This window comes from Manis javanica, chromosome 13, assembly GCF_040802235.1.
Source record: "Manis javanica isolate MJ-LG chromosome 13, MJ_LKY, whole genome shotgun sequence".
NCBI lineage: Eukaryota > Metazoa > Chordata > Mammalia > Pholidota > Manidae > Manis > Manis javanica.
This window is the reverse complement of record NC_133168.1, coordinates 42,621,883-42,648,555: the sequence shown is the minus strand read 5'-3', so window position 1 is coordinate 42,648,555 and position 26,673 is coordinate 42,621,883.

Below are 26,673 nucleotides of genomic sequence, written 5' to 3'. Positions count from 1 at the left end.
AGGGCAGCAAGACCTGTGAGTGGGTCCCTGAGGCTGGTGCCCAAGGACAAAGAAAAACGAGAGTCTTTTTTTTTTTAAATTCTTTATTTAATTTTTTTTTTTTCTTTTGGCGAGTGCTTTTTGGAAGTCTTAAAGGACAGGGACCCCAAACCCGGATGGAAGCATCCTGGGTCACTTAGTCCAGAGGCAGGGAATCTGGGGATCTCTGGGCACTCTAACCCCCTAGGCAGCAGGGAGCACGGAGGCCCCTCATGGAGATAAATAACTTCCCTGCTGCTCCCCCTCCAACGGGCTCCACTATTTTGGAGCAGCAGCCCGAGACAGGCCACGCCCATAGCAACAGCAGAGATAAACCCCATAGCAGCTGGGCAGGAATCAGAAGCCTCCTCTGTGCACAACTGCCCAGCACAAGCCACTAGAGGTCACTGTTCTCCCAGGAGAGGAAGGCCACAAACCAACAATAAAGGAAGTTCTTCCAGGGCTCACTCATCTCAGCTCTGCAAACTATTTCTATCACCATGAAAAGGCAAAATTACAGGCAAGCCAAGATCACACAGACAACACCAGAGAAGGAGACAGACCTAACCAGTCTTCCTGAAAAATAATTCAAAATAAAAATCATAAACATGCTCAAGGAGATGCAGAGAAATATGCAAGAGCTAAGGGTTGAAGTTCAGAGGGAGATCACAGATACCAGGAAGGAGATTACAGAAGTGAAAGAAACTCTGGAAGGATTTATAAGCAGAATGTATAAGATGCAAGAGGCCACCGATGTAATAGAAACCAGAGAACAGGAACGCATAGAAGCTGATATAGAGAAAGATAAAAGGATCTCCAAGAATGAAACAATATTAGGAGAACTGTGTGACCAATCCAAAAGGAACAATATCTGTATTATAGGGGTACCAGAAGAATAAGAGAGAGGAAAAGGGACGGAAAGTATCTTGGAAGAAATAATTGCTGAAAACTTCCCCAAACTGGGGGAGGAAATAATGGAACAGACCAGGGAAAAACACAGAACTCCCAACAGAAAGGACCCAAGAAGGATAACACTAAGACACATAATAATTAAAATGGCAAAGATCAAGGACAAGGAAAGAGTTTTAAAGGCAGCTAGAGAGAAAAAGGTCACCTGTAAAGGAAAACCCATCAAACTATTATCAGACTTCTTGACAAAACCTTACAGGCCAGAAGAGAATGGCATGATATATTTAATGCAATGAAACAGAAGGGCCTTGAACCAAGGATACTGTATCCAGCACGACTATCATTTAAATATGATGGCAGGATCAAACAATTCCCAGACAAGCAAAATCTGAGGGAATTTGCCTCCAACAAACCACCTTTACAGGGCATCTTACAGGGACTGCTCTAAATGGGAGCACTCCTAAAAAGAGCACAGAACAAAACACCCAACATATGAAGAATGAAGAAGGAGGAATAAGAAGGGAGAGAAGAAAAGAATCTCCAGACAGTGTATAAACAGCTCAATAAGCGAGCTAAGTTAGGCAGTAAGATACTAAGGAGGCTAACCTTGAACCTTTGGTAACCATGAATCTAAAGCCTGCAATGGCAATAAGTACATATCTTTCAATAGTCACCCTAAATGTAAATGGACTGAAAACACCAATCAAAAGACACAGACTAATAGAATGGATAAAAAAGCAAGACCCATCTATATGCTGCTTACAAGAAACTCACCTCAAACCGAAAGACATGCACAGACTAAAAGTCAAGGGATGGAAAAACATATTTCAGGCAAACAACAGAGAGAAGAAAGCAGGGGTTGCAGTACTAATATCAGGCAAAATAGACCTCCAAATGAAGAAAGTAACAAGAGATAAATAAGGACACTACATAATGATAAACAGCTCAGTCCAACAAGAGGATATAACCATTCTAAATATATATACACCAACACAGGAGCACCAGCATGTGGGAAACAAATACTAACAGAACTAAAGGGGGAAATAGACTGTAATGCATTCATTTTAGGAGACTTAAACACGCCACTCACCCCAAAGGATAGATCCACCAGGCAGAAAATAAGAAAGGATACAGAGGCACTGAAGAACACAGTAGAACAGATGGACCTAGTAGACATCTACAGAACTCTACATCCAAAAGCAACAGGATATACATTCTTCTCAAGTGCACATGGAACATTCTCCAGAATAGATCACATACTAGCCCACAAAAAGAGCCTCAGTATACTCCAAAATATTGAAATTCTACCAATCAACTTTTCAGACCACAAAGGTATAAAACTAGAAATAAATTTTACAAAGAAAACAAAAAGGCTCACAAACACATGGAGGCTTAACAATATGCTACTAAATAATCAATGGATCAATGAACAAATTAAAATAGAGATCAAGGAATATATGGAAACAAATGACAACAACAACAACACAAAGCCCCAACTTCTGTGGGACGCAGCGAAAGCAGTCTTAAGAGGAAAGTATATAGCAATCCAGGCACACTTGAAGAAGGAAGAACAATCCCAAATGAGTAGTCTAACATCACAGTTATCGAAACTGGATCAAGAAGAACAAATGAGGCCTAAAGTCAGCAGAAGGAGGGACATAATAAAGAGCAGAGAAGAAATAAACAAAATTGAGAAGAATAAAACAATAGCAAAAATCAATGAAACCAAGAGCTGGTTCTTTGAGAAAATAAACAAAATAGATAAGCCTCTAGCCAAACTTATTTAGAGAAAAAGAGAATCAACACAAATCAATGGAATCACAAATGAGAATGGAAAAATCATGACAGACTGCACAGAAATACAAAGAATTATTAAAGACTACTATGAAAACCTATATGCCAACAAGCTGGAAAACCTAGAAGAAATGGACAACTTCCTATAAAAATACAACCTCCCAAGACTGACCAAGGAAGAAACACAAAAGTTAAACAAACCAATTACAAGCAAAGAAATTGAAACAGTAATAAAAAAACTACCCAAAAACAAAACCTCGGAGTTTTATCAGACACACAGAGAAGATATAATACCCATTCTCTTTAAAGTTTTCCATGAAATAGAAGAGGAGGGAATACTCCCAAACTCATTCTATGAAGCCAACATCACCCTAATACCAAAACCAGGCAAAGACCCCACCAAAAAAGAAAATTACAGACCAATATCCCTGATGAATGTAGATGTAAAAATAGTCAATAAAATATTAGCAAACCAAATTCAAAAATATATCAAAAGGATCATACACCATGACCAAGTGAGATTCATCCCAGGGATGCAAGGATGGTACAACATTCTCAAATCTGTCAACATAATCCACCACATCAACAAAAAGAAAGACAAAAACCACATTATCATCTCCATAGATGCTGAAAAAGCATTTGACAAAATTCAACATCCATTCATGATAAAAACTCTCAGTAAAATGGGTATAGAGGGCAAGTACCTCAACATAATAAAGGCCATATATGATAAACCCACAGCCTGCATTATACTGAAAAGCGAGAATCTGAAAGCTTTTCCTCTGAGATCAGGAACAAGACAGGGATGCCCACTCTTCCCACTGTTATTTAACATAGTACTGGAGGTCCTAGCCATGGCAATCAGACAAAACAAAGAAATAAAAGGAATCCAGATTGGTAAAGAAGAAGTGAAACTGTCACTATTTGCAGATGACATGATGTTGTACATAAAAAACCCCAAAATTCCACTCCAAAACTACTAGAACTGATATCGGAATACAGCAAAGTTGCAGGATACAAAATAAACACACAGAAATCTGTGGCTTTCCTATATACTAACAATGAACCAATAGAAAGAGAAATCAGGAAAACAACTCCATTCACAATTGCATTAAAAAGAATAAAATTCCTAGGAATAAACCTAACTGAAGAAGTGAAAGACCTATACCCTGAAAACTACAAGTCACTCTTAAGAGAAATTAAAGGGGACACTAACAAATGGAAACTCATCCCATGCTCATGGCTAGGAAGAATTAATGTCATCAAAATGGCCATCCTGCCCAAAGCAATATACAGATTTGATGCAATCCCTATGAAACTACCAGCAACATTCTTCAACAAACTGGAACAAATAGTTCAAAAATTTATATGGAAACACCAAAGACCCTGAATAGCCAAAGCAATCCTGAGAAAGAAGGATAAAGTAGGGGGGATCTCACTCCCCAACTTCAAGCTCTACTACAAAGCCATAGTAATCAAGACAATTTGGTACTGGCACAAGAACAGAGCCACAGACCAGTGGAACAGATTAGAGACTCCAGAAATTAACCCGAACATATATGGTCAATTAATATTTGATAAAGGAGCCATGGACATACAATGGCGAAATGACAGTCTCTTCAACAGATGGTGCTGGCAAAACTGGACAGCTACATGTAGGAGAATGAAACTGGACCATTGTGTAACCCCATACACAAAAGTAAATTCAAAATGGATCAAAGACCTGAATGTAAGTCATGAACGCATAAAACTCTTAGAAAAAAACATAGGCAAAAACCTCTTAGATATAAACATGAGGGACCTCTTCTTGAACATATCTCCCTGAGCTAGGAAAACAACAGCAAAGATGAACAAGTGGGACTATATTAAGCTGAGAAGCTTCTGTACAGCAAAAGACACCATCAATAGAACAAAAAGGAACCCTACAGTATGGGAGAATATATTTGAAAATGAAAGATCCGATAAAGGCTTGACATCCAGAATATATAAAGAGCTCACACACCTCAACAAACAAAAAACAAATAACCCAATTAAAAAATGGGCAGAGGAACTGAACAGACAGTTCTCTAAAAAAGAAATAGAAATGGCCAACAGACACATGAAAAGATGATCCACATCGCTAATTATCAGAGAAATGCAAATTAAAACCACAATGAGGTATCACCTCACACCAGTAAGGATGGCTACCATCCAAAAGACAAACAACAACAAATACTGGCGAGGTTGTGGAGAAAGGGGATCCCTCCTACACTGCTGGTGGGAATGTAAATTAGTTCAACCATTGTGGAAAGCAGTATGGAGGTTCCTCAAAATGCTCAAAACAGACTTACCATTTGACCCAGGTATTCCACTCCTAGGAATTTACCCTAAGAATGCAGCACTCAAGTTTGAAAAAGACAGATGCACTCCTATGTTTATCGCAGCACTATTTACAATAGCCAAGAATTGGAAGCAACCTAAGTGTCCATCAGTAGATGAATGAATAAAGAAGATGTGGTACATATACACAATGGAATATTACTCAGCCATAAGAAGAAAACAAATCCTACCATTTACAACAACATGGATGGAGCTAGAGGATATTATGCTCAGTGAAATAAGCCAAGTGGAGAAAGAGAAATACCAAATAATTTCACTCATCTGTGGAGTGTAAGAGCAAAGGAAGAACTGAAGGAACAAAACAGCAGCAGAATCACAGAACCCAAGAATGGACTAACAGATACCAAAATGAAAGGGACTGGAGAGGATGGGTGGGTAGGGAGGGACAAGGGGGGGGAAGAAGAAAGGAGGTATTATGATTAGCATGCATAATGGGGGTGGTGGGAGAAAGGGGAGGGCTGTACAACACATAGAAGACAAGTAGTGATTCTACAGCATTTTGCTATACTGAAGGACAGTGACTGTAAAGGGGTTTGTGGGGGGAACCTGGTATATGGGAGAGTCTAGTAAACATAATATTCTTCATGTAATTGTAGAATAATGATAACAACAAAAAAAAGCAATTCCTGTGTGGTGATCTCCAATAAGTTCTTCACAATGGTATAAAGGGCATATCAAAGTGTGGGCAAAGAATTTGTTTGTGTTTACACAGAGGATCAAAGCCTAATTTGGCTACCCAGGGAATGAATTAAGATACGATATGAAGAAAAACTTCCAACATCAACATTCTCTGGAAGAGTCATTCAGAAGATGATCATCAAAAAACTTCAACAAAGATCCTGGTGCTGTTGCAGTTGTAGCTGCATTCATCCCACCGGTTCCTGGACTTGCCATTGGAATGAAGAAGGAGATATCTAAGATGGCCTGTGCATACAGTAAAACAACAAATTTGACTGGATCTATACTGTCAGAACTCAACCAAGAACTAGGAGAAGTGCAAGTTGCGGTGCTCCAAAATCTTGCGACTATAGACTATCTACTGTTAAAAGAACATATGGGATGTGAAGAGTTCCCAGGAATGTGTTGTTTTAATTTGTCTGATTTTTCTCAAACTATTCAAATTCAGTTAGACAATATCCATCATATCATTGATAAGTTTTCACAAATGCTTAGGGTGCCTAACTGGTTTTCTTGGTTTCACTGGAGATGGCTGGTAATTGTAGGTCTGTTTTGGTTATGTAGCTGTATTCCTATTATGTTAATGTATGTGTGCAATTTAATTAGTAGTTTAAAACCTATACATGCTTATGTTACTCTACAAGAAGATATATCAAAGAAATAATCAATCTTCCCATGTTTTCTTCCGTTTGCTACTTCTATAGCTTTTCTTCTTCCTTCCTAATTACAACCCTTAAGTAGAATTCATGCCTCATATCGAAATTACCAAGTATCATAGTTATTCCAAGTGGTAAAGATACCTCAAGACAAATGCTAGGCATAGAAGCCACAGAGCATAAATCTGCAAAGAAGTAAAAAGCTAACCTTTTCAAACTATATTGCTTCTCTCTCACTTACCAACTTTACATTTCCCTGTATGGCCCTGGAAGATGACTGGTTAGCCAGAGACGCGTAAGATTCCTCAAGGAAGGAACAACCTAAGACAGGCACAGTTGCAGGGGGCCATCAGGTGAGAAATTGGGGATCAACAGAGATGAGGCTCAGAACCTCACCCCCCCCGCCCCCCCGTTTTGAGAGAAATCTTCTGCGTCCATGGATGTTTTGTTGCCCTTGTCTAGCTTGGGTTAATACTTAGTCTACAGGCAAACACCTGATCATCTACATTTGCCCTCTTATAGCACTAAACTATGTTTTCTACTTTTATCTTGCATCTACCTACCACTTCAGCATTTTATTAAAAAAATAATAATAATAAGGGAGAAATGTGGGATTCACATATAAATCAAGTATAAAAATCAAATTAATATTCATATTTGACCTGATTGTTTATAGTTCATGATGCATGATCAAAACTGAAAGTTTCTGTGATGACTGCCCTTGCACTGTTCACCATGTAAGAACTTATTCTCTATGTAAGAATTTGTTCACCATGTAAGAACTTGTTAATTATGCTTCAGAAGATTGGGGACTGTTGAGAATTGGGCTTGGGGTTGATTAATGATTGTGCATTAAGTCCCCTATAAAGAATTTTGTTGTTGTTAACAACCATTTGTTCAATAAATATGAGAGATGCCCTCTCAAAAAAAAAAAAACCAAGTCAAAAAAAAATATTGCTACTGTGAGTCATCATGTACAAGAGTTTCTCTAGAGTACATCTAAGAATTTCTCTAGAAGTAGAAATTCTGTTACAGGATATGCACATGCTTTTTCCAATTTGTCCTTTCTTTATATTACATAGTGTTATAGTTGACCCTAATCCTCTCCAACACTTGCTTCTCAAGTTGTCATAAGTAAAATATTTTAATGTAAATGTGAACATTCATAGACAATTTTTAAACCAAAGGATATAGTAATAAAATGGCAATCAGGAAAAACTGATGTTGTTTATTCATTGATCAAATACTTATTGAATGCCTTCTGGGTGTCTATAACTATGAAAAGTATGTAAGCATATAAAGAAAAATATAAAAAATGTTATCATTCTAAGGGAATTACAATATATATAATACTGAAGCATTCAAATAGTGTAAGACAGCTAATAATCATTTTTCAGTTTTCGTTCTCCTTTCCTCATATTCTTTCTCTGTTACTTAGCTTTTCTCAAGAAGAAACTTAACTGCTTTCTACCTTCAGAATGACCTTTTTGTCCTGTTTTATTCCTACATTTCATTTCATCAGTGTACACTTGGACTGCTGCCATAATTTCCTATTGGAAGATGAACCAGATCTGAATGTGAGTATGATGGAAAGTTTAATGAGTGAGACATTTTACATGAGTGAAAAGATATGTAGGAAAACAGAAGAAAGTGAATTGCAAAACCTTAAATGGAAGAATGAAATAACTTGTACATTATCCTGTAGACAACAGAGCAGCTAAATGATTAAAAAAGTATTTTCTTAGTTTGATTTACACAAAAGGGATTATATTTAGAAGGTATTCGCTGAAGCTAAATGGACAAAAGAGAAAAGACATATATGTAAGTCCCGGAAATATTTTTTTTCATGGAGAAAATAGTAGTAAAATAGCATGTAGTATCAAAAAACAGTATCTAAGACGATCTCTAAGATAGTTTTTTCAGCAAATACTAATTAACCAGGCCATATTATCCTGGCGAATAAAAGAATAGAATCAACATTCTTTACTTCTTACCTGGCATAAATTATTCTGGATAAATTTAATACTACTGTAAAATAGTATTCAGTTTCTAAATAGTTTATTGCTTTATTTTTAAACTTTTGTATTGTTTGAATGTCAAACATGATCAGCTACTTTCCTAATTTGTGGACAACACAGATTCCTATCAGACTCTGCAGTTCAATGTTCACTGATTTGGACTCTTAGTTTACATAGTCAAACACGTTTTTGGAAAACTTGTGAAGATTAGCATGATGATCCAGGGTCCAAATGAAGTGTGGGATGATTGAGAAGTCAAGCAGTAGGCTGACTGACATTCAAAATGTCCTATTTCTCTCAGTACTTCTTTATAGCATAGTTTTTATGATACTGTTTCCTCATGAGACTCCTTTCTAGGGAGTTTTGTCTCAGGGAGGAAAAGTAATATTAATAAAGATAAAAGAGAATTGTAAATCCTGGAACACAGACACGTGTTTAGATTTGATGAATTTTAAACTATTTCAAAGGGCATTATCATGATCTTATGTTTATTCTACCGCCAAATGTGTAACTTTAAAGTTGTGATTGCTAAACAAAACTGCTAGAACCTTTTATAACTTGCCAGGTAGGCATTATTCATTCTTCTGTAAGCTGGGGACTTTCTGAGGAACTTATCCCTAGGAAGAAAGCAATAAGAGAGACAATGCTCCTCTTAAAATGAAATGATGCTTACTTTCCTTCATTTTTGTTTCTATGCTATCTATACAGACCAATTAACCTGTAATATTCTGAAATAATTTTCATAGGTACAGATGTCCTTCAGGTTGAATGTAGTGACAATTATATGAACATTTAGAGTTGGTAAACTGTAAGATTTAAATATATATAAAAACAAATCTGTATAAAAATAATAACAGCATTTTAGGTAAGTTTTTGGTTATTCTTTTGAGGTGAATCTATCAGGCTGAATTCCATAAGCAGATCAACTGTGGCTTAAAATTAACTATAGAGGTAGGGGGAGATTAACATTTTGTGGCAGAAACCAGTCTGGAAATTATATGCTATAAATGGACTATGGCATTGTCTTTTGCTTCATTATGTAAAGTTTACAAACTTAACTTTAAAAAAGTAGATATTAACCTTCCAAAAGTAAACAGTGGAACCCAAACATACAAACAGGCTTAAAATTACAATTTAGTTTGCCTCAAACAAGCCTGGGATATACTTGCTAATGATTGAAGAAAGCCACTTTCTTTATGCCTTTACTAGAACAGTTTATTTTTGTAGTGTATTCATTCTCTTTTATTTCTAAGCTCTACTCCTATCCCCACATAGTCAATAAATCTAGTGTGTTTGATGTTTGTCCTTTACATTTTTATACATAAAATTATGTATGCATGTTTGAAATATTTTATACAACTTTCTAATAACACTAATACCAGTAATACTCTGGTCAAGCATTAGGACCTAGAGAATTCTTGGCTATTAAAATAAAGAAAGGAATCAGCAAGCAGCTGCTAGTGATTATAGCACAAAAAGAGGAAACCAGAGACAGCCTCAGAGGAGTAGGCAAGAATTACTCACAGCCTCTGAGCCATCTGTGAGGAAATAATGGGGAGAAGAACTCTTAGAACCACATATGGCTTATGACTAATATAGGAAGTAGAGACAATGGGGAAGCATCCACAGAAACCTTAAGAGCTCTGTGAGCATGAAACTTCTGAAAATTCAAGTGAATGAATATAATTGTCTTCACTGATTAAGAGGGCTTCAGATAAGTCAGAGCTCTCTAAACCTTTAATGCAGTATAAACTCTGAGTGTTATTTAGCAAGTTATATGATTATTGTGGTCAATTTAGATGTGAGATGAAAAGTTAGACCATTTCAATTCCAGGTAGAATTGCATTTTGTGTAATAATTTGGAATGAGACTTGTGTAAATGATTATCTGATATACTCTGCTCATAAAAGGAGGTAAAGAGAGAGGGCTCAACGCTTTGTTGTCCCTACATGCACAAGTAAGGAGACGTAGAAGCTTAACTGGCACAGAATAACATCTAAAGGAAGAAATTCCTTTGGAGGGAGTAATACTGATTATCGGTGGCTGCCTAATAGATGGCCTTTAATTTGAGGACTAAGACTGTGATTTCCCCAGAAAAGGCTGAGAAAGTCCTGCTTTTACTGAGGCTGCTTCTTACCCAGAGGTCATTACCCTGAGTATGAAACCTCCTTTAGCTCTGTCTCTGTCATCTCCTATCTTTGCCCTAATGCAGGAAAGAGGCAGTGGAAAGATGATCGATATATATCCCCAAATTTTCCACCCATCTCCAAACCTAGACAGCAGGATACTGAGTGAATAAACAGAGCTGAAATTTTGAGAGTTCCATTGCTTTGACTTTTTCTAGCAATACTAATTGCCTAGAAAAGATTTTACCATTATCTTGGCAGTTGATTTAGGACTTCCTGTTTCCACGTAAGTCAGAAAGTTGAAGAGGAACAGCGGCAAAGTGCCCGATACCACGGAGTCTGCACCTTACCAGGTTTACTACAGGTTGCTGGAAGTTAGTTTTAAGCAACCATAATCATTAAATATAACAGGATAGCTCTAATGAGAGAATTTTCTAAAATTTGAGGCTTAGGTCATTTCAAATCATAGTCTTGAGAGTCTATCAGTCTTCCAACTACGCTCCCCATTACTATGCTTTGTGCCAAATGTGGGTGGCTTCCAGGGTTAAGAGTGCAGCTTTGACGTAAAAACACCAAATTCCTCCAGTGTTTTCATGGAACCTTTTTCTGAAGAGCGAAAGGCACTGTATCAAAACCAAGACACTTCCCTTAGGGTAGGCTTGGTTGATTTCAGTTCACCAAGCACTTACTATTCTTTCGCCAGATACGGTGCTTGGCGATGGAGACACAGAGAACAAGACATAAATGTGGGCTGCAATTTAGTGATTCTAAGACTTTAGTGTGCTTAAGGATCTTTTTGGGTGCTTACTAAAAATGTATGTTTCTCTTTCTTTTCCTCAGAGATACTAATTCAAAGGTCTAGCACAGGCACAGAAGCCTGTATTTCTGGGTGGTCAGCTTTGGATCAGATTGATGAGGTACTGGTTCTGTAGTCACTGTCATGTCATCATGTGAAAGTTCCTAGTTCCAACTTACCAAGTCTTAGTTTCCTTATTAGTAAGTTTGTACCTAATAGAATTACTGGGATGATTGGATGAGAAGATGCATAGGAAGTACTAAGCAAAGGGCCTCATCGGGGGAACAGACATACTAAGTGGGTGTCTTTGTTAGTATTAACAAGCAAATCTGGACCAACTTTATTACTTTTGTGCCGTATTGGGAAATGTTCAAAGTAGGAGTCTGGGGATAATTGAGGAGTCTAGGAGGAGTTGTCTATGATGAAAAGCAGGAAAAATTCAGCAATTACAACTATAAAAAGTTTAAAGATTTAGTGGTCATGGGAAGAGATATAGCTGAAGGGCATAGAGATGGCATTGATGATCAAAATGCAGACTGCGACAATTAGAATATCTGATGCAGCCAGAGACAGGAAAGGGAGATGGCAGCAGTCTTCTTAATTAATGGCAGGGAAATCTACTGGTCATCATCCTGACATGTTGAAAGGAGCACTAATTTAAAAAAGTTACTAAAACACCATTTCAACAAGAGCGAAAAAAAAAAGCTGTTTCCTTGTTCTTTGTTGATAAATGAAAAAAATAATCAGGGAACTTTGTCTCTAAGGAGCAAAGAAACAACCAATTATTAAGGATTTAGTAAAGACAAGAGATCATCAGATTACAGATATCCAGATCCTGGGATTATTATTTTTCAAATGCCACGCATTTGGTTTGAAATATATTTATTTATTGAGGTATTATTGATATACACTCTTATGAAAGTTTCACATGGAAAAACAATGTGGTTACTACATTTACCCATATTATCAAGTCCCCACAAATACCCCATTGTAGTCACTGTCCATCAGTGTAGTAAGAGGCTACAGATTCACTATTTGCCTTCTCTGCGCTACACTGTCTTCCCCGTGACCTCTCACATGATGTGTACTAAACATAATGCCCCTCAATTCTCTTCTCCCTCCCTCCCCAACCACCCTCCCTAACCCCTCCCCTATGGTAACCCCTAGTTTCTTCTTGGAGTCTGTGAGTCTGCTACTCTTTGGTTCCTTCAGTTTTGCTTTGTTGTTATACTCCAGAAATGAGGGAAATCATTTGGCACTTGTCTTTCTCCGTCTGGCTTATTTCACTGAGCATAATATCCTCCAGCTACATCCATGTTGTTGCAAATGGTAGGATTTGTTTCTTTCTTTTGGCTGAATAGTATTCCATTGTGTATATGTACAGCCTCTTTTTATCCATTCATCTACTGATGGACACTTACGTTGCTTCCATTTCTTGTCTATTGTAAATAGTGTTTCGAAAAGCATAGGGGTGCATATGTCTTTTTAAATATGAGAAATTGCATTCTTTGGGTAAATTATAAGGAGTGGGATTCTGGGTCAAATGTTATTTCTATTTTTAGTTTTTTGAGGAACCTCCATATTGCTTTCCACAATGGTTGAACTATTTTACATTCCCACCAGCAGTGTAGAAGTGTTCCCCTTTCTCTGCATCCTTGCCAGCATTTGTTGTTGTTAGTCTTTTGGATGGTGGTGATTCTTACTGGTAAGAGGTGATAATCTCATTGTGGTTTTAATTTGCATTTCCCTGATGATTGGTGATGTGGAGCATCTTTTCATGTGTCTGTTGGCCATCTGAATTTCTTCTCTGGAGAATTGTCTCTTCATATTCTCTGCCCATTTTTTAATTAGGTTATTTGCTTTCTGGGTGTTGAGGCATCTAAGTTCTTATAATTTTGGATATTAACCCCTTGTTGGACATGTCACTTCCAAATATATTCTCCCATACTGTAGGATGCCTTTTTGTTCTGTTGATGGTGTCTTGCCGTAGAGAAGTTTTTAGTTTGATATAGTCCCATGTGTTCATTTTTGCTTTTGTTTCCCTTGCTTGAGGACATGCATTCAGGAAAAATTGCTCATTGTCATATTCAGGAGATTTTTACCTCTGTTGTCTTCTAAGAGTTTTATGGTTTCATGACTTACATTCAGGTCTTTGATTCATTTCGAGTTGACTTATTATTTATTTATTTATTTTATTATTTTTATTTTATTTTATTTTGGTATCATTAATATACAATTACATGAGCAGTATTGTGGTTACTAGATTCCCCCCATTATCAAGTCCCCACCACATACTCCATTACAGTCACTGTCTATCAGCATAGTAAGATGTCGTAGACTCACTACTTGTCTTTTTGTGCTATACTGCCTTTCCTGTGCTCCACCCCGCTACGTTATGTGTGCTAATCATAATACCCTTTTTTCCTCTTATCCCTCCCTTCCCACCCATCCTCCCCAGTCCCTTTTCCTTCCGTAACTATCAGTCCATTCTTGGGTTCTGTGAGTCTGCTGGTTTTGTTCCTTCAGTTTTTTCTTTGTTCTTATACTCCACAGATGAGTGAAATCATTTGACACTTGTCTTTCTCCACCTGGCTTATTTCACTGAGCATAATACCCTCTAGCTCCATCCACGTTGTTGCAAATGGTAGGATTTGTTTTCTTCTTATGGCTGAATAATATTCCATTGTGTATATGTACCATATCTTTATCCATTCATCTACTGATGGACACTTAGGTTGCTTCCATTTCTTAGCTATTGTAAATAGTGCTGTGATAAACATAGGGGTGCATATGTTTTTTTCAAACTGGGCTCTTGCATTCTTAGAAGTGGAATTCCTGGGTCAAATGGTATTTCTATTTTGAATTTTTTAATTTTTTTTATTTTTTAATTTTATTTTGGTATCATTAATCTACAATTACATGAAGGACATTATGTTCATTAGGCTCCCCCCCTTTCCAAGTCCCCCCCACATACCTGTTCACAGTCACTGTCCATCAACATAGTAAGATGCTGTAAAATCACTACTTGTCTTCCCTGTGTTGCACAGCCCTCCCCATGCCCCTCCCACACTATACATGTTAATTGTAATGCCCCCTTTCTCTTTTCCCACCCTTATCCCTCCCTTCCCACCCGTCCTCCCCAGTCCCTTTCCCTTTGGTGACTGTTAGTCCATTCTTGGGTTCTGTGCTTCTGGTACTGTTTAGTTCCTTCAGTTTTCTTTTGTTCTTATAGTCCACATATGAGTGAAATCATTTCGTACTTGTCTTTCTCCACCTGGCTTATTTCACTGAGCATAATACCCTCTAGCTCCATCCATGTTGTTGCAAATGGTAGGATCTGTTTTTTTCTTATAGCTGAGTAATATTCCATTGTGTATATGTACCACATCCTTTTTACCCATTCTTCTACTGATGGACATTTAGGTTGCTTCCATATTTTGGCTATTGTAAATAATGCAGCGATAAACATAGGGGTGCATCAGTCTTTTTCAAACTGGAGTGCTGCATTCCTAGAAGTGGAATTCCTGGGTCAAATGGTATTTCTATTTTGAGCATTCTGAGGAACCTCTATACTGCTTTCCACAATGGTTGAACTAATTTACATTACCACCCGCAGTGTAGGAGGATTCCCCTTTCTCCACATCTTCACCAACATTTGTTGTTGTTTGTCTTTTGAATGGTGGCAATCCTTACTGGTGAGAGGTGATATCTCATTGTGGTTTTAATTTGCATTTCTCTGATGATTAGGCATGTGGAGCATCTTTTCATGTGCCTGTTGGACATCTAAATTTTTTCTTTGGAGAAGTGTCTGTTCAGATCCTCTGCCCATTTTTTAATTAAGTTATTTGCTTTTTGTTTGTTGAGGTGTGTGAGCTCTTCATATATTTTGGATGTCAACCCATTATCAGGTGTGTCATTTATGAATATATTTTTCCATACTGTAGGATGCCTTTTTGTTCTACTGCTATACTTTTTGTTCTTTGCTATACAGAAGTTTTTAGTTTGATATAGTCCAACTTGTTCATTTTTGCTTTTGTTTTCCTTGCTTGAGGAGATGCATTCAGGAAGAAGTTGTTCATGTTTATATTTAGGAGATTTTTGCCTATGTTGTCTTCTAAGGGTTTTATGGTTTCATAACTTACATTCAGGTCTTTGATCCATGTCCAGTTTAGTTTTGTGTATGGGGTTAAACAAGAATTCAGTTTCATTCTCCTGCATGTAGCTGTCCGGTTTTGCCAACACCAGTTGTTGATGAGGCTGTCTTTTCCCCATTGCATGTCCATGGCTCCTTTATGGTATTAATTGACCATATATGGTTGGGTTTATATGTGGGCTCTCTAGTCTGTTCCATTGGTCTATTGTTCTGTTCTTGTGCTAGTACCAAATTATCTTGATTACTGTAGCTTTGTTGTAGAGTTTGAAGTTGGGAAAACTAATCCCCCCAGGTTTATTCTTCCTTCTCAGGATTGCTTTAGCTATTTGTGGTCTTTTGTGGTTCCATGGTCTGAAACAGATTAAAAAAAAAATCTTTTATGATGATCTTATAAAAACGTTTTTTATAACATTAGAGTGGCTTTATTCATCTATAATACAATGAAACCAAAAGCTATTATTTTATTGTACTTTAAAAAATTGTGCATTTATTTTGTGTTACTTTGTACACAAACTTCTATAAAGTGCTTGACTAAGGAGTTTCTGTACAATGGAAAGAATCACTATTTTTATAAAAGCTTGTGTGATATGGGCTGTATTAGACAATAAAGGTAAATGAAAAATAATTAAAAGTGTTTTTATTGCAAAAATTACTTATGTTCATCAACTGTTTTCAAAACTTAAACCATAAAGCAGAGGACCAAATAGTCTTTGGGAAAGCTCGTATCACCTTAGTTGGCCTGAAAAGCTTTAAGTTATGCACCAGTAGAAAGTAAACCAATCTAAGGCTGCCAAAAGCCAATCAGAAAGTCTCCTGCATACTACTTCCCAAAAACCTCACCCAAAATGCCACCTTAACAGAAGAGTGACCAATCAAAGACTTTAAGATTTTCTCCTTTCACTCTATAAAATCCAATCTCCTTTCAACCTTCTTCCCATCTACCACAACTAGCTGACTTTTACTAGAGTAAGGTCTGAATAAACAGCACTTGGTTAATTCTGTATGTTGCTTTCATCCTTCTGACAATTTGAGTAAGGGTTAACTTTTTTTGTTTCAATTATACAGCATAATGATTCATCAGTTATCTACATTATTAAATGCTCACCACAACTAGTGTAGGTACGGTCTGTCAACATAGAAATATGTTATAGAATTATTGACTATATTCTCTATGCTGTACTTTCATTCCTGCAACTAATTTCTATTATGATTGAGATTTTGTGCCTCTATCCCCTTCACATATTTCATCCATCCACTCTAACCCCTCCCACCATGGTAGCCACCAGTCACTTCTAAGTGTCAAGAGCCTTTTGTGGTTTTGTTTGTTTTGTTTGTTTTTACATTCCACATATAAGTGAAATCATATTATATGGTATCTGTCTTTCTCCACCTGAGTTATTTCACTTAGAATAAAATGTTCTAGGTCCACCCATGTTGTTGCAAATGGCAGGATTCCTTTCTTTCTATGGTTGAATAATATTCCTTTGTATATATGTATATATACATCTTCTTTATCGATTCATCCATTGGTGGACACTTTGGTTGCTTATGTATCTTGGCTACTGTAAGTAATGTGGCAATAAACATAGGGGTGGATATATCTTTTCAAATCAGAGATTTTGTTTTCTTCAGGTAAGTTCCTAGAAGTGAAATTAGTTGTTCATATGGTATTTATATTTTTAGGTTTCTGAGGAAATTCCATATTGCTTTCCACAGTGGCTGTACCAATTTACATTCCCACCAACAGTGGGAGGATTCTGTTTTCTCCACATCCTTGCCAACACTTGTTATTTTTTTGTCGTTTGAATAGTTGCCATTCTGACTGTTATGAGCTGATATCTCATTGTGGTTTTGATTTGCATGAAAAACACATTCAACTAATGATGTGGAGCATCCTTTTATGTACCTGTTTGCCATCTGTATGTCTTTGGAAAAATGTCTATGCAGGTCCTCTGCTCATTTTCCAATTCAGTTATTTGTTTTTTTGATATTGAGTTGTATGTGTAGTTTATATATTTTGGATGCTACCACTTATCAGATAAATCATTTACAAATATATTCTCCCATATTACAGTTTGACTTTTTGTTTTCTTGATAGTTTCCTTTGTTGTACCTAAGCTTTTTAGTTTGATATAGTCCCACTTGTTTGTTTTTGCTTTTGTTTCCCTTGTCTGGGGAGATCTATCCAGAAAAATATTGCTCATGCTTATGTTCAAGAGATTTTTGCCTATGTTTTCTTCTAAAAATTTTATAGTTTCATGTCTTACATTTAGGTCTTTGGTACACTTTGAGTTAACTTTTATGTATGGAGTTAGACAGTAATCCAGTTTCATTCTCTTGCATATAGCTGTCCAGTTTTCCAGCATCATTTACTGAAGAGACTGCCTTTTTCCCATTGTACATTCTTGCCTCCTTTGTCATATACCAAGTAACCATATATGCATGGGTTTATGTCTGGGTTTTCTCTTCTGCTCCACTCATCTATGTGTCTGTTCTTGTATCAGTACCATACTGTTATGCTTAGGGTAGCTTTGTAGTGTAGCTTGCTGTCAGGGAGCATGAGACTCCAGGCTTTGTTCTTTCTCAAGATTATTTGGGCTATTCATGTTTTTTTGTGGTACGACATAAATTTTTGGATTTATTGCTCTAGTGCATTGAGAAATGCTATTGGTGTTTCGATAGAGATTGCACTGAATCTGTAATGCTTTGGGCGGGATGGCCATTTTTTACAATAGTAATTCTTCCTAGCTATAAGCATGGGATATATTTCCATTTATTTGTGTCTTCAATTTCGTTCATCAGGGTCTTATAATTTTCAGAGTACAGGTCTTTCACTTCCTTGGTTAGGTTCATTCTTAGGTATTTTATCCTTTTTGGTGCAACTGAAAATGGTATTGTTTTCTTGATTTCTCTTTCTGCTAGTTCATTTTGGTATATACGAATGCAACAAACTTTTGTATATTGATTTTGTATCTTGTAACTTTGCTGAATCCAGTTACTCTAATAGTTTTTTGGTGGAGTCTTTAGGGTTTTCTATATATAGTATCATGTCATCTACAAATAGTGACAGTTTAACTTCTTCCTTACCAATTTGGTTGCCTTTTCTTTCTTTCTTTCTTTTTTTTTTTTTTGTCTGGGTTGCCCTGGCTAGGACTTCCAGTGCTATGTTGAATAAAAGTTGTGGGAATGAGCATCCTTGTCTTGTTCCTTAACTTAGAGGAAAAGCTTTCAGCATTTCATCATTGATTATGATATTAGTGGGTTTGTAATATATGGCCTTTATTACATTGAGCTATGTTCCCTCTATATCCATTTTGTTGAGAGTTTTTATCATGAATGATATTGAATTTTGTCAAATGCTCTTTTGACATCTATTGAGATTATCATATGGTTTTTATCCTTCCTTTTGTTAATGTGATGTATCATATTGATTGACTAATGAATATTGTACCATCCTTGCATCTCTGGAATAAATCTCACTTGGTCATGATTGATGGTCCTTTTGATGTATTTTTGAACTCAGTTTGCTAATATTTTGTTGAAGATTTTTATATATCTGTCATCAGGGTTATTAGTCTGTCATTTTCTTTTTCTTTCTATTGTCTTTTACTGGCTTTGGTATTAGAGTGATGTTGGCTTCATTGACTGAGTTTGGAAGTATTCTCTTTTCCTTTTTGGAATACTTTAAGAAGGATGGGTGTTAGGTCATCTTTAAATATTTAGTAGGATTTAGCTGTGAAGCTTTCTGGTTCTGGACTTTTGTTTCTTATGAGTTTTTTGATTACCAGTTCAATTTCATTACTGGTAATTGGTCTGTTCAGATTTTCTGTTTCTTCCTGGGTCAGTCTCAGATTTACTAGGAATTTATACATTTCTTCTAAGTTTTCCAGTTTATTTGCATATAATTTTTTATAGAATTCTCTTATAATTATTTGAATTTTTATGGTATTAGTTGTAACTTCTTTTATATTTCTGATTTTGCTTATTTGTGTTCTCTTTTTTTCTTGAAAAGTCTGGTTAGTGCTTTATCTATTTTGTTTATCTTCTCAAAGAACCAGCTCTTGGTTTCATTTTTTTCTATTATTTTCTTTTTCTCTATTTTTAAAATTTCTGCTCTGAGCTTTATTACAGCCCTCCTTCCACTAACTTTGGGATTTGTTTGTTATTATTTTTAAAATTTGTTTAGTTGTCAACTTAGACTATTTAGGATTATTCACATTTCTGAGGTAGGTTTGTATTGCTATGCATTTCCTTTTTAGAGCCACTTTTGTTGCATCTCACATATTTTGAATTTTTGTGTTGCTATTTTCATTTGTCTCCACATATTGTTTGATTTCCTCTTTTATTTGTTTATTGAGCTATTGATTATTTAGAAACATGTTGTTTAATCTCCATGTGTTTGTGATTTTTTTACTCATGTAATTAATTTCTAGTTTCATACCACTGTGGTATGAAAAGATCCTTTATACAATTTCAATTTTTTAAAAATCTATTGAAGCTTTTTTTGTGTCCTAATATGTGATCTATTGTGGAGAATGTTCCATGTATACTTGAGAAAAATGTGTATTCTGCTGCTTTTGGGTGGAATATTCCATATATATCTGTTAAGTTCATCTGGCTTAATGTGTCATTCAGTGCCACTGTTTCCTTAATTTTTTTTTTTTTTCTGTCTGGTTGATCTATCCACTGATGTAATTGGTGTCTTAAAATCACCTAATATTATTGTGTTGCTGTCTATTTCTCCTTTTAGGCCTGTTAGTATATGCTTTATATATGTAGGTGTTTCCATGTGGGTGCATGGATATTTATAATTATTATATCCTCTTGTTGGACTGACCCCTTTATCATGCAATGTCCTTCTTTGTCTCTTGCTGCTTTCTTTGTTTTGAAGTCTATTTTGTTTATGTACTGTTGCTCCTGCTTTATACTCCCATTTATTTGCACCAAATAACTTTTTCCATTCTTTCATTCTCAGTCTATGTATGTCTTTAGGTTTGAAATGATGTCTTGTAGGCAGTGTATAGCTGGGTCTTGTTTCTTTATCCATTATGCCACCTAATATCTTTTGACTGGTGCATTTAGTTCATTTAAATTTAAGGTAATTATTGATAGGTATGTACTCTTGATATTTTATTAATTGTTTTCTGGTTGTTTTTATAGTTCATCTCCATTCCTTTCTTCCTTTTGTCTCTTGCTATTTAATGATTTTCTTTAGTGCTATGTTTGGATCTCCTTCTTTTTTAATTAACATATAATTGGTATATAATCTTATGAAGGTTTCACATAAGGCAATATTGTGGTTATAACATTCACCCATATTATCAAGTCTCCCCCAATACCCCAATGTAGTCACTGTCCATCAGCATAGTAAGATGCTATAGAGTCACTACTTGTCTTCTCCATGCTATACTGCCTTCCCTGTGCCCCCCGACATTATGTGTGCTAATGTTTGGATTCCTTTAAAAAAATTCTTTTCTGTATCTATTATTGGCTTTAGGTTTGTGGTTACCATAAGTTCATATATAGCTTCCTAAATATATTACAGTCTATATTAAGTTGACGGTTTGCTCATTTTCAAACACTTCCTTTTTATTTTTCCTCCTTTACACTGTATGTATAAGTACACTGTACTTCCTTTTTATTTTTCCTCCTTTACACTGTATGTATAAGGTGTCAAAATCTATATCTTTTGTGTATTCCTTGATTAATTTTGTGTGTAGTTGATTTCACTACTTTTTTTTTTGAACATCATATTTGCTTTGTAGTTAATTGGCCTACTACATTTACTGTGGCTTATTTTCACTGATGAAAAATATTTAGACTTAAGAACATTTCCATGTAAAGAAGTCCCTTTAACAAAGCCTGTAAAGCTAGTTTAAACTCTTTTAAACTTCATTTACCTGGGAGAAGTTTAATCTCTCCTTCAATTCTGAATGATATCCTTGATAGGTAGAAAATTCTTTCTTGCAAGTTCTTCCCTTCCAATATTCTGAATGTTTTATTCTACTCCCTTCTGGCCTCTAAAGTTTCTGCTGAGAAAATGAGAAATCTGTTGATAGATTTATGGAGTTTCTGAATACGGGTTAATTTTTAGTCTTACTTATTCATGGCCATACTGTGATAGTGTATGACTTGATTTCACAGAACCTGTGTCACATGATTATCCCCATACATGTATAGACATATCACAAAACATGTACACATATTCTTTTAGTAAGCAGCTTCCTTTGATAGAAGCAGAATATAAAACCCTCTAATACTTTACCACAAAAAGCTCCAGGGAAAGTATCTTTATGTTGAGAGGTTTGGCTCATTCTGGACATCTCAGTGAATCCTAGGTTGTTTACCAGTTCACTGCTATTAGCCTACCTCTTAACAGCCTCTTCCCCCAGGAGATGGACCCCATTCTCAGAGCTTCACTGTCTGTTTTGAGGAGGGGGTATAAGACTAAGAGAAGGGACAGGAGCAAGCTTAGCTCTGAGAATGTAAAGAGGTATAAAGACAGAGCAAAACAAAAATCAAATAATGATTTGCAACTAAGTGGGTTACTACTTGCCTGATACATTGTACTGCTTCATAAATATTTAAAATAAACTGGTCATTAATAAGAATAAACATCCTTCATGCTCAAATTAAGATAATTTCCCCCTGTGATTATAACATGAAACTGGTTGGAGGTGGGATGGAGTGTACTTGCAGAGCCAATCTTATTATAAAGGACTCAGATAGTTATGTGGTTTGGTAGATTCTCAAAAGTCTTTCGGACTTAAAATTTCAAACTTAAAATTCTTTCAGAATTTCTCCTACATCCATTGGGCATGTTGACTAAGACTTTAAACACGGGAGGGACTGACCTTTAGAGAATCCTGGTGAATGGATTGTGTCTGTATTTAGGGGCCATTTCGATATGTGTTATGTTACCTGGAATGTATGACACATTATTATATTAGTACCCCTTAATATTTAATATTGATTTGTTTATAGGATTAAGAGCTTCAAAGGACATGATTGTGAGGGAATTGGGAGTAATTCTTTGAAGAAGGAGAGCTGGAATGCAAAATTGCTCAAGTCGAAATTTGGATAGGGTTGCCAAAAGCATTTTTCTATCCTGTTAGTTACATACAGTATTTTTGTTCTTTGAAAAATATTTGGAATCCCTTCTTTCAATTTCCCCTTCCTTTCTTCCATCCCCTCCTCTCTCTCCTTCCCTTTTTTCCTCCTTCCTTTATTCCTTTTCTCTTTCCTTGTACATTTATTTAGAGTACAACCTTACAATTAAAAATCCTGTTAAGGAATAACATTGAAATGCCTACTGGCATAATTTAGCACTCGTTGATCTGGAAGATCAAATTAGGTTTTAAGAACTTTGGCAGACCTCACTGGGGAGAATTACGATGGGATAGTTGCCCAGCTCACCTCTGGAGAAAAGGTTTAGCATAAACATGACCTGAGAGGATGAACAAGTCCCACCCAGATCACAGCAGGCCTGGCTGCAAGCTTCTTACATGGCAAGCCATCTTGTCTGGGACCTAGGGAACAACCATTAAATGAGGTCAGCAGTTGTGAAGAGAAGCAAGCTTGCAAAGGAAAATACTTCAAGCTTTGAGCACAGTGCAGTTAAGTGCTGGGAATCAAAATAGTGTAAAGGGAGCATTAGAAATTGATTAACAACAGCTAACACTTATGAAGCTCTTGCACTATTTTAAGTAGTGTTCTAAGGATTTACATGTCCTAACTCATTAATTCCTTACAAAACCCCTATGAACTAAGTGTTAATTTTACCCCCATCTTGTAAATGAGAACTCATCAATATTAACAACAATGAAGTGACCCTTCGTGTGATGGCTCATGGTGATCTGTGCGAGAATTTCTCTAGGATATGTACATAGGAGTGAAGTTGCTGGGTAACAGTCAATACACAACTTCACCTTACTAGACAAGATCAAGTTGTTCTCCAGAGTGATTACAACATTTTACCCTCCACCCATGCCATACCTGAAATCTCCCATTACTCCATGTGGTCAAGTTTTTAAACTTTTGCCAATTTGAGAGGTGTGAAATTCTATCTTAACTTTGTATTTCTCAGATTACTAATGCTTTATCATAGTTTCATATGTTTTTGACCATTCTGTTTTCCTTTTCTAGTAATCTAATCTTTTTGTTCTTGCTCATTTTTATTGAGTTATACTTTTTTATTGATTATACATTTTGGCTGCTAATTTTCTGTTGGTTATATGCACTGCAAATATCCTTTCCAAAGCTTTTTCCCTCTTTTTCTCTCTCCCTCCCTCTCCCACTTTCTTTCATAGTATCTTTTGAAATTCATTCATTTTAAATTTTAATGTAGTCAATATATTGATCTTTTCCTTAATGGTTTATTTTCCTATATATAATAGTCTTGTCTTTGTCTTTTGTGTGTATGCCTCTGTTACAGGGATTTCTTTCTGATCTCTTTCTCTTCTTTTTTTTTTTTTTCTCTTAAATCCCTAGCCAATACCCCATAGTCTCAATTGCTTTTACTTTATACCTAGCCAAGATATCAGTAGGGTGATTCTCCATATCTTATTTTTTTTCAGCATTGTATTTATCTTGAATCTTCCTATTTTTCTATAATATTATATTTAGTATTCTTGGATCTTTATGGTATTTATTATTCTTGGGTCTTATGCATTTGATAATCCATTTTGTTAATTTCAGTGAACTGACCTTCTGTGAGTTGAATGTAATTGAGTGATTTAATTAATTAATTTGGTGTATAGACTTCTATTTATTTAGGTCTTTGTCAATGTTTTCCAGTAATATTTTATCATTTTTTTCATGACATCTTTTGTTAGATTTATATCTGGTATCCTATAATTGTCATTATAAATGGAAACTTTAAAAATTTCATTTTCTAGTTGTTTGTTGGTATATAGAAATGCGATTGATTTTCTACCTTGATGCATTCTTTATGTATGTGTATATGTAGATAACATACTGTGGGTAAAATTGCAATATTTCCAGAATATCTCACCTGGCTTTAGTACATGTGCATATCAGAAGGCATTCAGAGGTGGAAAGGAGTATGGCTTTAGTGCATTTGTATCATTACCCAGGGGTGGAGAGAAGTTCACTTCCATATCAATGGGTAATTACCTGGCCAATGGAGGGCTTATCTGTACCTGAGAGGTGAGGGGAGAGCCGGTTTTGCTTCTGCTGGAGCAGGAAAGAGAGAAACGACCCCAGACTGCAGTTTGTAAGCAATAAGTTGATTATAAACTTTATTTCTCCCTTTGACTCATTTCAGTTTTTAGAGGTATTTTGCCCTGGGATTTCCTCTCCCTGGACTTACACATATATATAAATAAATACCTGTTATCTTTTATCTATATATCTCTGTGTCTATCATCTACTTATTCTTGTCAAACAGAGCTAGCTAGGACCTCCAATACAATATTATATAGTATTGTTGATAGTGAGCATCCTTAGCTTTATCCCAGGGAACATATTTCTAATATCTCCCTATTTAGTATCATCTTTGCTTTAAGCAAACAGGATATTTCCTTCTATTTCCAGATAGGCTGGGTTAAGCTGTAATAATAATAACACTTGAATGTCTTTCAAAGAAAGGTTTATGTCTAGCTCACACTTTTTTTCCTCTTGTGGGCCAGCCATGGCTCTGCTTTCATCACCTTATGCCAGGTGAAAGTACGAGTGAGCTGCTTCTGTCTATAACATTAGCAGTTACATGGCTAAGGGAAACAGTTTATGGTGAACAGTGTCATGGCTCCTAAAGTTTCTCTATACACACACAAACACCTTCACATCACTTACTAATTTACATCTTATAGTGATAATCTATATTATCTGACAAATGAATTTCCAGTGTTTTTCTTTCTTATTTAAATACGTAATTTCCTAAAATACATGTCTAGACATGGGGACACATCTCTTCTGCTTACATTTCTTTGACTAAAGAAAGTCTAATAGCCCTGCCTAATTTAGACAGGTTGGGAATATACAATCCTTCCTTAGGGATAGGGCACCATAAAGAGAGGTTGCAAGTATTTGAACACTAATATAAATGCCCACAATGGGTAGATTCAACTTTTTAAATAGCTATATCTACTTCAGTTTTATAATGTATTTTGTCCACTATTTCAAATTTATTGGCATGGAGTTATTTTATTCTCCCTCTTTCTCTTCTTCTAAATGAAAGGAAAGTATTGTCTGAATAAATAAGCAAACTTCTCCAAATCTTAACAAATCTAATTTAAGTAATCAATATCTTTTTACACCTTGTTAAATGTCTTTGGGGAGAATTATTATCTCATGAAGATAAATTGTTGGCATTCTCCTCTGAATGGGTTTGGTTCTAAGTGTTATGATATAGATACAGGAAAGCTGAAAAATGCAGTTTCTTTTTCTTGATATAAACTTATGCTCCTGACACTTCTGATAGAGTCATGAGTATTAGAATATTATCTTCTAAGAATGACATTATTATAGGAGAGGGCTCTACGGAATCTGGGATTGTTTGAGATTATGACTGATTGTATTTAAATAAGATAGAAACCAAAAGGAAAACATTGGAAACTCATTTGTCAGATAATATAGATTGTCACTATAAGATGTAAATTAGTATAGTGATGTGAAGGTGTTTGTGTGTGTACAGAGAAATTACAGAAGAGATTATAACAGTTGCCAGACATCTATATAAATCTGATGCAAGTTTTCTGCTGTGTTAGGTTTAAGAGATTCCTATGGTGTTCTTGAGCACGATGTCCTTATTATGAAGAGAATAAAATTTCATAGGCCTTTTGTGAGGAAGGTTAATGTCAGTTGTCTTTGTCTAGCCCAGGATCCCAAGGTGCTCTGGCTGAGTGGAGGACCCTGGTGTGGCTAGGGTGTTTCCAGCCAAAATACTTGCCTCTCAAAGACTGAGATCAGTATTTCTCAACTCTTCTTTCTCATCTGTTTTACCTGCTTCTTTTGAGTCAATAATTGAAAGCCAACTATTTTAGTTACATGTATTATATTAGACTTCTAAAACTGTACAACTTCTTCTTTGTACTTGCCTTAAAAGATTTACCTATTTAAAAAAAATCAAATATTTTACAGACAAAATTTTTCTTAGTTTTCAAACATCATTATGAAAATTACAAAA